This window comes from Cervus elaphus, chromosome 33, assembly GCF_910594005.1.
Source record: "Cervus elaphus chromosome 33, mCerEla1.1, whole genome shotgun sequence".
Classification (NCBI taxonomy): domain Eukaryota; kingdom Metazoa; phylum Chordata; class Mammalia; order Artiodactyla; family Cervidae; genus Cervus; species Cervus elaphus.
The window spans coordinates 75,699,838-75,714,783 of NC_057847.1; positions in this window are offsets into that span (position 1 = coordinate 75,699,838).

Genomic DNA, 14,946 nt, shown 5'->3' on the forward strand with positions numbered 1-14,946 from the left:
GCAACTGTGAAATTAAAAGACCCTTACTCCTTGGAAGGAAAGTTATAACCAACCTAGACAGCATATTAAAAAGCAGAGACATTACATTGCCAACAAAGGTCCATCTAGTCAAGGCTATGGTTTTTCCAGTGGTCATGTATGGATGTGAGAGTTGGACTCTAAAGAAAGCTGAGTGCCAAAGAATTGATGCTTTTGTACTGTGGTGTTGGAGAGGACTCTTGAAAGTCCCTTGGACTGCAAGGAGATCCAACCAGTCCAATAAGTCCTGGGTGTTCACTGGAAGGACTGATGCTGAAGCTGAAACTCCAGTACTTTGGCCACATCATGAGAAGAGTTGACTCATTGGAAAAGACCCTGATGCTGGGAAGGATTGGGGGCAGGAGGAGAAGGGGACGACAGAGGATGAGATGGCTGGATGGCATCACCGACTCAATGGACATGAGTTTGAGTAAACTCCGGTAGTTGGTGATGGACAGGGAGGCCAGGCATTCTGCGATTCATGGGGTCGCAAAGAGTCGGACATGACTGAGTGATTGAACTGAACTGATTGTGTATAGAAACACAGCTGATTTTGTATTTTAATTTTATATAGCAACTTTACTGAATTTGATTATTTTCAACAATTTTTGGTTGAGTGTTTAGGATTTTTTACATACAAGATCCTATTATGTAGATACATTTTACTTCCTTCTGATTTGAGTGCCTTTTATTTTTTATAATACATTATTGCTCTAGCTTGGACTTCCAACAGTATATTGAATGAGTGAGAGCAGATACCTTGTTTACTTCAAATCTTGAAGAAAAACATTCAAATTCTCACTATTAAATATGTCAGCTGTGGGTTTGTTATCTCTGACCTTTAATATGTTGAGGTGTGTTCCTTCTACCCCCAATTTCTTGATGGTTTTTATTATAAAAGTACATTGTCTTTTGTCAGGGTAAGTCAATGGGAAAATTAAAATGTGTTTATAAATATTGCTAGAGTAATTGTTTTGTGTTTTCATATGAATGTTGACACATTTTCCTTCTATATACAAGAATTATTTTGAAATAAAATCCAAATTATAAAGTTCTTGGATAATTACATAGATAATTTCTGGATAATTACATGGGAGAATTGTAACTTTATTATTTAGTATAGTTTTCATGACTATGAACACATAAAAGACAAGCCATAAAAGAAGAAAATATAAATTGGATTTTACCAAAATTAAACATTTTGCTTAATCACAAGATACCAGTTAAGACTTGAAAGACAAATTACTATACTTGCAGCAATATATGAAAAAAAAAAAAACCTTTTATTTAGCACATATACAGACTCTTTGCAAATCAATAATAAATGACAACTCAATAATTAATAGGCAAAATATTTAAATTGTCACAAAAATAGAAAATGGCCTAGAAGCACATGAAAAGATACTCAATCTCACTAGTAATCAGGGAATGTATTAATAAATTACAACTGAAATTGCAGTGATGAAATGCAATGATATGCCATTTCACATCCACTTGAGTTGATAAAGTTTAAATAAAAATTGATGACAAATATTTGTAGGGATATGACATAACTAGAGCTTTGATATATAGCTGATGTGGGCTCAAAATAGTTTAATTATTTTGAAGAGCTATGCAGAAGTTGCTTATAAAGTTAGACATGAATCTAACTTGTGATACTGTGATTTTACTCTCAATTATTGGCTCAGTACAAGTACAAACATATGTCCACCAAAAGCCTGGCCTGAGAACTCACTGGTGGCCCAGGGGTGAAGAATTTCCCTTGCCAGTGCAGGGGGCATGGGTTCGATTTCCGGTCTGGGAAGATTTCACATGCCTCAGGGCAAATAGGCCTGTATAACACAGCTACGAGCCTGTGTTCTAGAGCCCACACACTGGAAACACAGAAGCCCCTCTGCCCTAGAGCCCGTACTCCACGATGAGAGAAGCCAGTCTCATGAGAAGCTGGTGCCCAAAACAAAGAACAGCCTCTGCTTGCCACAGAGAGGAAGCCTTTGCACAGGAACAAAGACCCAGTGCAGCCAAAAATAAATAAAATGTTTAAAAAAGATTTGCCTGAGAATGTTCACAGCAACTTTAATTATAGCAGACTTAAAATGGAATAAAAAGAAAATATCCCTCTGCTTGTGAATAATAGAAAGATTGTTTTATAGCCATACAATTGAATATTTCATAGCAATTTAAGAAACTCAAATCAACTCATCACATGATGAATATGAAAATACATTAAGTCAAAGAACCTTTTTAGAACAATAGAATATATATAGTATTATGTATGATATCATTCATATTAAATACAACTATGTGCATGCCTGCTAAGTTGCTTGAGCTGTGTCTGACTCTTTGTGCCGCTATGGACCGTAGCCAGTCAGACTCCACTGTCCATGGGATTCTCCAGCGAAGAATATGGGAGTGGGTTGCCATGCCCTCCTCCAGGGGATCTTCCTGACGTAGGGGTTGAACCCGTATCTCTTATGCCTCCTGCATCAGCAGGTGAGTTTTTTTTTAATATCTAGTGCCACCTGTGAAGTCCCCTAAATACAACTGCAAACAAAATGAATCAATGGTAATGAATATCAGACAGTCATAGAAGGATGACTATCTTTCATTAGAAACGACTTCTGTCTTTCAATAGAACCATTCTATTTATTCCTTTTGGTAGTGGCTACAGAGTTTTATACACTAATTTGAACCATTGGATGTATTACATTTAAGATCTGTAGTTTAGTTTATGTTACTTGTATATCAATTTAAAAATGCAACGTCTTTAAATCCTGTGAAAGCAGAGACAGGGAGCTAAATCAAACATAAAGGAGGCCCTCAGCACGGGTGCGGTAGACTTGGGCATACTTGGAGCAGGCCCAGCTCTTAGGGATGACGTGACCTTTTCATGAAAGAGGATAGACCAGGCGTCAACCTGGGTGTCACACTGTCGGGAAACTAAGCTAAAAGTGAGAAAGTCAAAAGTTGATCTAGGTGTGCTTTTTCCACCCTCCTCCTTTTTTTTTAATTTCTTGTCTTTACCCTTCAAATTATTCCAGTTTGTTCTCATTTATGCCAGTGGGAAATATAGACTTTGTTTTGTTTTGTCTTAATCCTTGTGCAAGCCTGACTAGAGCATCCACAGGAGGCCTGAATGAGTGCTGAAAGATGTGAATAGAGGGCTCAGGGGCTGTGTCCTCAGAATGTGGCCCAGGAACTAAAGTGTCAGCATCAGCTGGGAGCTGTTTAGACGGACAAATTCTCAAGCCTAACTGGGGTCTGCTGAACCAGAAATTACATGCTTAGTCATTTCTGCTTTAGTTCTCAAAGGGATGCTGCTGTGCACTGAGGTTTGAGAGTTGGTGCTTGGAGAAAAAGAGTGTTCTCGGGAGGAAATGGTCAAGGATACAGGATTCAGCACTTACGTCCATCGGGTCGGCATTTTTCATAGTCCATCCTTGAAGATTAGTTTTTGATCATGTGCTGTAAGTATGAGGTGGCACTTAAGAATTTACACTCTGATAAATCCCCATGGAATGCTGATGTTGCTGGAAGGGACACCACACTTTGAGAACAGAGCATTATATTATTAGAGACCAAAAAAATGTCTTTTACAAGGTCAAGGAAGCTCCCTGGATCAGCTGAGACCTGCAGGAGTCTTCAAAGAGGTCCATTTTGAGCCAGGAATTTAAGGAGAAAAGTTTTTAAAAGAAATGGTAGGTAATAAGAGGATTATAGCCAGTTAAAACCTACATGATTAGAGTTAAGAAGGTGTGAATTACTAGGATGGAGAAAAACATCACTGAGAAAAGAAAGAGATGCATTATACTGGTAGCAAGGTGCTCCTGGCGGTAGGAGAAAACGGAGGGTGCAAAGGAAAGCAAAGAGCGTGTTTATCTGCTGAGGGCTGCCTCTGACGTGCTGATGGCCTGCCTTCTAACCGCTTGTTTCACAAAATGACTCTAAACTCCTTTGGAATTGATTTCCTGGTTTGCTGTCATGTAAAAAGGTCTTAATCCACATCTCGATAATCTCTAAAGCCATCGCTCTAGTCTCTTCATGTTTTATGTATATATTTTGTTCTGTCCTACTCATCTAATTTCCTTTTACCCTTGAAGGAATTTGTTTAGTGAAATACACATTTCAAAACCATTTTTCCTATCTTAGCAAACTATATACTCACAACTGCCACTGACATATTACTCTGCTTTCCAAATGTGGAAACTGCAGCTCAGAGAGTTCTATTCAAGGTCATACAAGTTATTAGAAACAGAATTGTACCTTAGGAAATGCTCTTTATGTTCTTGAAGTATTATTAGTACTTTGACTTGTCCTGGCTTCAGGACTGGTTTCTGGGAAGTCAGTGTAAGAAAGATCATTCTTAGACTTCAAAACATCTCTTACTGTTTGTCACTGCCCTTTCATTTTCCCCTCTGCCTCCTATTACTCCCCTTAGTAACTGTATTATTTTCTTCTATTAAATATTCAGAAGTACAGTATCAGAAATGTCATGTAAAATAAAGTAAAGTATCAGAAATGTCATGTAAAATAAAGTTTTATTATCCACAGGATGCAAGAACACATGTATATTATGTGCAGAGACAGATACACAATCCAGAGAAAGATTATGTCCCCAGGGGTCTTTTATCATCTTCCTGGCTTGGATTTTGCCATGGCTATTTATGCCTTTCTGGCCTCCAAGTGGAATGACTTCACTTCTGCTTTCCTGCTAAAAGGCAGAGTCAGGGCTCTTCAGAGAGCTCATCATTGTAAGCAGTGGCACAGAATCAATCTTCGAGAAAGAGTAAAGATCAGGGGTCATTTAGATATTTCCAGTTCCATCGCTTTCCTACAGTGGTTAACCTCTAACCCATATACTAGGTGACAAAGCTGCTAAGTAGCAGAGTTAAAACTAGACCCTACATTTGCTCATCTCTAGTTGAAGCTTGCTTGCATTTACCTCTGGTTCAAGGAGTCAGTTTTTTCCTTGATTACTGAAAGTATAAGAAAGCATTCTACATGGTCATTTCCGGCCAGTGGTGATGTGGTGACTCTGGGCAAGGAGACTGGAAGATGCTGACATTCTATATACAATTTTGTAGCAACAATGTTTGTGTTTCATACTTTCTTTTGCTTTGATGATCTTTCCACCTGTTTGCCTTCATGTAAACAAACTTTGAGACCTGACAAAAAATAGTGTTGCATAATAAGTGATTACCCATTCTTTCCCTTTTTATGAATATTTAGTGAGATCAAGATTTTGCTATTGTTTTAGATACTGAGAGTAAAACATTAAGTGAAAAAAACAAGGTTTCACTCTCTAGATCCTAGTGGGGGAGATAGACAGATCTTAAGGACATAAATGCGTAAATTAATGGGTGTTGCTAAGTGCCATGAGAGCATATAATGGACAGTTTGGCAACATGTCATTTATTAAATATCTGAATAAGTTCATGAGGTAAAAAATGGTTATCCTTTAGTTCCTAATAGGTGCTCAAGTGAAAGCCGCTCAGTCGTGTCCAGTTCTTTGCCACCCCATGGACTATACAGTCCATGGAATTCTCCAGGCCAGAATACTGGAGTGGGTAGCCTTTCCCTTCTCTAGGGATCTTCCCAACCCAGGGATCGAATCCAGGTCTCCCACATTGCAGGCGGATTCTTTACCAGCTGAGCCACCAGGGAAGCCCAATAGGTAATAAAAATAACAAATGGAGGCTGTAAAGTCTATATGGAGTTAGCATAAGATGGTGGTGATGTCACTGTAATAGAATAATGGTCCCCAAAAGTGACCAGGACTTAGAAACTTGTGAATATGTTTTCTTTCATGTCAAAAGGGACTCTGTAGATGTCATTAAGATAGAGAGATTATTCTGATTTATCTGTTGTAGGGAAAGAGCAAATTAGCCAAGATGGCAGTGGCCAGTCTCTCTAGCCCCATGGCTTCCTGCTCTCACCCCACATTTTGTAAATACATGGTTATGTGATAGCTGAGATCACTTACAGCATTGCATCTGTGCATCATGATGTCCCTGCGTGGTCATGGGCCACTTTTGCTCTGTGAACATGTATAAGCTCCACCTGGAAAGCCCGTGTGGTGACGTTACGGCTGTGTTACGGATATGTCCGCTGGGTCACCCAGGAGAGAATACAGCATGTCTGCCATGAGGCTGCTGTGCCATCCTAGAGAGAATAAACCCGTCTGCAGCTCCTGGGCCCCCCCTGGTTCTCTGCCAGCTCCCCCACTTGTGCCTTGCCTCACTGGGGTTCAGTGAACAGGGTGAGCAGCAGGACATCTGGGTGTGACTGATCTGACTTTGTGACTCTTTCACGGTGGAGAGCCTTCCCTGACTGGTGTCTGAGTAGCACACATGACAACAGAAGCAGGCTCATACGGTGTCGGCACGAGAAGGGCTCGGATTATCGTTGCTGGTTTTGAAGGTGGAGAGAAAGGACCACAAGCCAAGCCAAAGAATGCTCACAGCCTCTCGAAGCTAGAGCTGGTAAGGAAATCAACTGTTCCCCACGGCAACAGTCCCCTAGCTTTCTGGCACCAAGGACCAGTTTCCTGGAAGACAGTGTTTTCCATGGACTTGTGGGGTGGGGGATGGCTTGGGGATGATTCAAGCACAATAGGGTTCATGCCCCTATGAGAACCCAGCGCTATGGCTAATCTCACAGGAAGTGGAGCTCAGGCGGCAACGCAAGCTATAAGGACTCGCTGTAATATAAATTAAGCTTCTCTAGCTCACCACTGTTCACACTCCCCTTGTGCCGCCAGGCTCCTAACAGGCCATGGACTGTTACTGGCTCATGCTCCAGCGACTGGGGACCCCTGCCCTAGAGTCTGGAGAAAGAGCACTTTGCTGTCCTGCAAACCCTTCAATTTTAGACTAGTGAGGCTAGCATTAGACTAATAACTGCAACGATGTAAATTAGTGTTGTTTCAAGCCAATGAATTAGTGATAATTTGTTAGAGCAGCAATAGGAAATTAACACAATCACCACAGAGGTGACTATGAGGTCAATAGAATCAGAGCACAATTATCTTCACTTACTCCCATCTGTCTTGATTTTTCTTTACTGGTAACAACATATTCTTTCTTTTCCAAAAGGCTTTAGCTTTGTAGACCCATAATCCTTTCATAACAGTTTGTGGTAAATATATCATATAGATGTGTTTAAATTTTATGTTCCCCTTCCCACTGAAATCAAAAAGTTCTTTGTGAATACAGACTTGCTGCTGCCAGATTGGATGAGCCTCTGGCAACACTTTTATTTGGGGACAGAAAGTGTTTAAAAAGTATTTCTTTTTATCCCAGTTTGACTCTTGAAAGTAATTGTTTCTATTAAAAAAAAAATGAAAACAAAACCCCTTTTCTTTTAGTAGTATTGCAGTGTTAAAAAAAGGAAATATTTTTTCTTTTATTTAATATACTTGAGAAGTTAAGCTTCCAAAACATTTTTCGTATCTGCTGTGTGTGGCACAAGATGTGAAAAACTTTTATTCTCTCATTTATTTGTGATTATTTCTGTGTGTAATGTTTACCATGTTTTGGGAGTATGTTAAGCCAATACTAAAACTTTAAGGAATTAATCCAATGATTGGGCTTGAAAAACCACACCTTAGTATAACAGGTTCATACAATTTCAGAAAAGTATTAAGTACTAAAAAAATGCTAGGTTTCACTTAAGATGTCTCTTTGTTGTATATTTGACCCAGCAAATCTGGCCTTGGTTTTGCTAAATATAATAAGTGAATTTTGTGAGAGATTCTATAAATGATTTAAATGCTACTTGTTGCCAGAACTGAAGCACTCTTCACTGATTCTGAGAATGCACACACTCAGTTCATCATCACGGATGAACTGTACAGCATCTATATTGCAGAGAGCTGTCTTATTTTCTGAAGTTTGAACCGGGTAAATGTCTGATATAAGGGTGCTTCTCAGGTGACACTTGTGGTAAAGAACTGGCCTGCCGATGCAGGAGACATGAGATGTGGGTTTGATCCCTGGGTCAGGAAGATCCCCCAGAGGAGGGCATGGAAACCCATTCCATTTTTCTTGTCTGGAGAATCCCATGGACAGAGGAGCCTGGTGGGCTACAGCCCTTGGGATTGCAAAGAGTTGGGCTCAGCTGAAACACCTGAGCAGAGCATGCCTGATACCAGAACACAGCACTACCTGCCCTTACGCATATGTGTGCGTGCGTGCTAAGGCACTTCAGGCGTGTTCAACTCTGTGCAACCCTGTGGACCGTAGCCTGCCACGCTCTTCTGTCCGTGGTATCCTCCAGGCAAGAATACTGGAGTGAGCTGCCATGCTCTCCTCCAGGGCCCCTTACACACACACTTGAATATAACCGTGTGGCCCCTCTTACCATGTTATATACCTTTATGGACAAAGTCGTCTTTCATACCTTTGAAGAAATTGATAGAACAGTCTATCATCTCTTTCTCTCTCATCTCTCCACATGTTTATCCACTATTACACTTGGATTCCCAAACCTCTGTATTCCCCTCTTCTATTTGTTTGAGAATTGCTGAGATAACCTCATTTCCAGGGCCCAGACCCTTATAAGTAATAGGTACCCTATAAGAAGATTCACATTCTTTGGGGTAGAATCTTCACTCAAGAAGTCAGAGACTGAAGGCTTTAGTCTTCCTATTGGCTAATGCAACTTATTTGTAACAGTGAAATGGAGACAGCACTGCTTTGGACATGACTCTCTGACCTGAATAGGACTTCCCTGATCACCTGGTGTCTCTGTTAGGTTCTGTGGCTCTGCCTTCACGGTCACTCCAAGTAAAGACCCCATATCTGATTTGCCAGTCAAATCTTAGGCCAATGGACATGCAATAAATCAATTCTATTTTGTCCTCTTCGGATCCATTTATGGACATGCTGGCCCACCTTTGTCTCAGCCTTCTGAGGAACCCATTTCTCCATTGTCAGCATCTCAAAATGTTAGTGATTTTTCTAGGCTACCTCTCTTCTCCTTCTTCCTCTGGTGAGTAACAGAAGGCAGCATTAGAGTGGATGTACATTTTTAATGCTCTGTATGTCCCTAGAAAATGGTCCTTCATCATGAGAAAAACACCGCTGGTCCAGTTTCACTTCTGTATATCATGTGAGTGAGTGAAGTCGTTCAGTCGTGTCTGACTCTTTGCAACCCCATGGACTGTCGCCTACAGACTTCTCCATCCATGGGGTTTTCCAGGCAAGAATACTGGAGTGGGTTGCCATTTGCTTCTCCAGGGTATCTTCCTGACCCAGGGATTGAACCTGGATCTCCTGCATTGTAGGCAGGCACTTTACCGTCTGAGCCACCATCATATATATATGATATAGATATATATGTATGCATATATGTATATGATGTAGATATGTATAAATGTAATACATGTTTGCATTTTTGAAAAGACTCAGTAGAGTGGTCTTGAAAAGAGGAAATACTCTAATTTTTTTCATTGTTTATACATTTTGCCTTTAGTGTCCCCTTGCCCGATAAAAGTACAATTCTCTTATGTCCTTAATAGGTGCACTTATATCCATCAAGACTCATTCTAGATGTTGCCATGGTGGTTGAACTGTCACTGGTAAAAGAGCGTCTTTCCCTCTTCATCCACGCAGCTCTATGTGCATATATTGCACTTATTTCTGATGCTGCGTTATAATTGGCTTATCTGGCTTTCTTGTCATTGGAGTCTCAGGAGGGGAAGAACCTTTTAGTTGTGTGTCTAGCATACAGTTTTGAGCAGACAGCAAGTGCTAAGGAAAGTGCAATGTGTTAAGTGCAGGTGGACAGAGCTGCATCCCAGCTTCTGACTTCACTCTCTCTTCAACATGCCAAGACGAGCCATTTGTGTGTCTGAAGGTGTTCTACAATGATCCATCATTGTGGTTTTCTAGCTTCTGAGTCATGTCCAGCCATTTGCAACCCCATGGATTGCACTCCACCAGGATCTTCTGTCCCTGGGATTTCCCAGGCAAGAATATTGGAGTGGGTTGCCATTTTGAAGGGTCAAAACTTGTGCTAGGGTCAAGAATGTGTATCCTGATGGAAAAATCACATTGAAGAAAGCTGAGCTTGATAAAAGAATGACAACAACAAAAAAATCCCACAAAACCCTCTGTTTGTTAAACTGACCCACAATGGCTACTCATGTGTCTTTGTTGAGTATATATGTGCATGTGTATAAATACATATATATATATATATAATATGTATATTTAGAATATATATATTTAGATTATAATAGCAATATATATAGTCACATTTTAACAAAGTTAGACATAGGTTAAAAAAAATTTCAACTCCTTAAATAATTGCTGTTAGTGATTTGAATGCATTTTGAATATGTTTATGTCATACAGAGAAGGAAATGGCAAGTCACTCCAGTATTCTTGCCTGGAAAATCCCATGGACAGAGGATTCTGACAGGCTACAGTCCAAAGGGTTGCAAAGAGTCAAACACAGCTAAACACTATGCACACATGTCATTCAGAAATATATAAATATATACACAAATATCTATGCTTCTTCCTTAAAATAGTTGGCCTTTTTATTTCATTATACAAATCATGGATGCTCCTGGCAAAATATTTATAAAATGAAGAAAATTGCATAAAATGAAACAGAAATCACATTTGCTTAAGTCTCTAAAAGATATTATCATTATTAACATTTTTTGCTACTTCCCTGTGGATTTTGATCTATGAAAAAAACACACATTCACTAGAATTTTCTTTGATCCATGAGTTCAGTTAACAAAGTGAAACTTAATTATGATACTGTGGCATCTTAGTGCTATAGTTGCTTTTTGGGGAGAAGGAAATTATAACAGTCATTTAAAAGTTATTAGAAAGTATCAGAATCCTTGTAAATTCTCTGTAGATGTAGCGGTTGGAATCCCAGGTCAGTCAAGTTATTTTAGAACATAGTGGGACTGTTGATTTGGAATCATTAAGTCAAGGATCAATTGGCAAGATGCTGAAATAGGGACGAATTAGAGTGAGTTGTGCAATTTCTCAGTTCACTATGGTTTACCTCCAGCAACAGACTGGGGGGGTTGGCCATACTGAAGATACTAATAAGGTTAGTGACCTTGAAAAAACCATCCTTCATTATCGTCTGGTTTGATGCATAGGCTACAAGTAGGTCCATGGCAGAACCAATGAAAGGTATCATTAGAAATCAGATTAAAGAGCAGAAAACCCCATGGGTATAAATTAAAGTGAATAGCTTGAGAATGTTACTGAAGGTTAAACTTTCAGAGGCCTAATATAAATGATAAGAAAATCTGATTATTAAATTTGAACAAGCTATTGAAGGCTGTATAGCATTTACAATATTCTTTCTCCTGCTTTTTCTGTCTCCTATCAATAAGCCTTATAATTTGTCACCAAGTTAAAAAACTTTAGTAGTTTCATTGGCCACATAACTATTTTCTTTTCTCCATCTAGTTCCCATTCCTTGCATACCCAATACTTTCTAGAATCTGCCACAGTTTCTGTTCCTGAGCCAAGAATATCTTCCAAATACCAGTGAAATCCAAGTTATTATTTTTAAGTTTACTATTACATTTTGATCTGAAAGGATAACAAAGAGCTTTGAAAGAATGGTGGTGGACACAGAAAAATGGAGCGTTCAGTGATGTTAGGAGGAAAGTTTATAAAAACTCTTATTTGCTTAAGTATGACTACTTCTTTACTATAGAAAGTGAGATGCTCTAAGTTAAGTTTAAAATTCTTATTTTCTTTGCATATGTAAGCTCATAAAGATGAATTATTCCTATTCAAAGTGAAAATTACATATATTTGAAGACATTTTTCTTAGAGACTTTTCTTACAAGCATCAATATCTTGAATTCTTCTAAGTTTTTTAATTCTGACATATAGTGAGCCTGTTCATCACTGTGTTACTCTTCCTTGAACATACTGTATTTGACTGTATGTATTTTAAGGTGTAGTGCTAGAACAGAATTTAACAGATGGACGAACACATCATTTGAGAAAGACTCTTCTCTAATGTCTAGAAATGTGTCCCTTAATATAAACTAAAATCACAATAGCTACAGGTGACCATAGTATAGCTCCAGAGGTTGAACACATTATTTTCTGGTAGTAGTAAATATATTCATGAAATTTTGGTTTCTCTGGATCTTAGCTCTCCTTGACTCTCATTCTAGAAATATATATAATATGAACTAAAAATAACCATGGTTTTTGGATAGGCAGAGGACACCATTTTGGTATATTTTACATAGTATTGACATATATTATTGAAATATATTACACACAAATCTTTTAAATTGGAGTTTTCTATGGAGCCCGTCTCTTTCATTTTTGCTAGTAAAGTGGAATTTTGGATGCAAGTGTGATACTTCCTTTTTATCCATGATGAATGTTATTTTATTAGGTGTATGTAATGTCTATTTAGATGAGCTAAATAGATATTTTAGTATCTATTTAGATTGATGTGTATTGTCCAATATATTTGGTTGCCCATATATGTCCTTGTTGTTCAGTAGCTAAGTTGTGTCTGCCACTTTGCAATGCCACGACTGCTGTATGCCAGTCTTTCCCCCCCTTCACTATCTTCTGGACTTTGCTCAAATTCATGTCCATTGACGTGGTGATACCATCTAACCATCTCATCCTTTTCTTCCCCTCCTGCCTTCAGTTTCCTGGTATAAAGGTCAATGAGTCAGCTCTTTTCCAATGAGTCAATTCTTCACCTCATGTGGCCAAAGTATTGGAGTTTCAGCATCAATTCTTCCAATGAATATTCAGGATTGATCTCTTTTAGGATTGACTGGTTTGATCTCCTTGCAGTCCAAGGGACTCTCAAGAGTGTTCTCCAGACCACAGTTCAAAAGCATAAATTCTTCAACGCTCAGCCTCCTTTATGGTCCAAGTCCCACATCAGTGCATGACCACTGGGAAAAACATAACTTCAGCTATACAGACCTTTGTCGGCAAAGTGATGTCTCTGCTCTTTAATACACTGTCTAGGTTTGTCACAGTTTTCCTTCCAAGAGGCAGCTGTCTTTTAATTTCATGACTGCAGTAACCATCTATAGTGGTTTTGGAGCCCAGGAAAATAAAATCTGTCATTGTTTCCACTTTTTCCCCATCTATTTGCCATGAAGTGATGGGATCAGATGCCATGACGTTAGTTTTCTGAATGTTGAGTTGTAAGCCAGCTTTTTCCCTCTCCTCTTTCACCCTCATCCAAAGGCTCTTTATTAATCCTCACTTTCTGCCATTAAGGTGATATGATCTGCATAGCTGAGGTTGTTGATATGTTAATAGCATTTTTTCATTTGTTCCATGAATGACTGAATTGAAAGCAGAAATTGTGTTGTATCACTTGACCATTCACTATTAGCACTGCTGGTAATTAATCCACCCAGTTCTGGATCTCGAAAGATACAAGTTATCATAAGATTTTGTTAAATTCTATAAAAATGAAAATATTATATGTTCAATCTTTTTCAAAGTTAATCAGGTGAAGTGACCTTGTCAAGATTATTTGTAGCTCATTTTGTAGTAGGAATGTGTATTTTCCTTGGTTCTGTTTTGCTGCAGCAAAGATTTGAAACAGCGAACCATGTTACAGCTCAGTTTTATTTGGCAAGTAAACGGAAGTACACCCTCGAGGGGTGAGGACGGGCTGACCCCAGAGGAGAGGCTCAATCCGTCTTGGCTTCCTCTTCTTATGTGTTTTGTCTTCTCCCTCCCAAGCCTGCCCTTATGTCGATTGGGCTAGCCAGGAGAGCTGTTTGTTTCACCTGAGGTTCTCACTCCAGTCCTCGGATTTTCTTTTGTTCCATTTTCGTGGGTTTTTTCCTTTCTTTGTCTTTTAGCCACTGCTGTTTTGGGCTCCTTTTTCCTATCCTAACTACTTAACAATTTATTCTTCATTTGATTTTTTTCATTGACCCTTGGGTTGACCTGATGACTGTCCCCAACTTCCAAGTGCTCATAAGTTCTCTTTGATATTTTGTTTTTCTTAATATAATTTCTTTCCTAGATTTTTATACCTTCTGACCTCTTGCTGTTTGAATTCTTTTTGCTGTTTTTGTTTTTTCCTCAAATCCAATGTACAGGTCTTTATATGCAAATTATTTTGTACATCATCATCACCAAATCATCATCGCCATCATGATAACATTTGTAGATCAGCACTCCTCTCAGGTCATTTTATTTTTATTTTTTCAAGTAGACTTTTTTTTAGAGCAGTTTTTGGTTTACAGAAATATTTGAGTGGAAAGTACAGAGAGTTCCCATATATCCGTCCCCATTTCCCTTACTATTAACTTTTTATACTACTGCAGTGTATTAATTACAGTTGATGATCTGCTATTGATACAGTATTATTAACTAGTCCACAGTTTACATTAGGGCTAATTCTTTGTATTGTACATTCCATGAGACATGACAAGCGTATTGCATGTTTCTGCCATTATAGTGTGATATAAAATTATTTCACTACCTTGACAATCACCTGTGCTCCACTTGTTTTTATTTTCTTCCTCCTATGAACCACTGGGAAGCTCTGAATTTTTGCTGTCTCTATAGTTTTGCTTTTTCCAGAATTTAATATGGTTGTAATGGCAGTATGTAGCTCTCTCGAGAGTGGTTTATTTCACTTGAAATATGCATTTAGGGCTCCTTCATGTCTTTTGTATCTTGATAGCTCCTTCTAGCGTCTCTTCACCTTAATTTTGAAGCTCGATGAATTGTGATTCAATAAACTCAATAGCAAGTTTTTCAATCATCTGATAATTATACCATACACCTTCTGAATTCTCTCTCAGAATAGCTTCTGAAATAGTTTACCATCCTCAATATTCCTTCTCTATTTTTTCACATTTTCTCTTTGGAAAGCAAGAAGTCTGTACATATCCTAGGTTTTTAAAACCATTTGTTTCTATTTGAT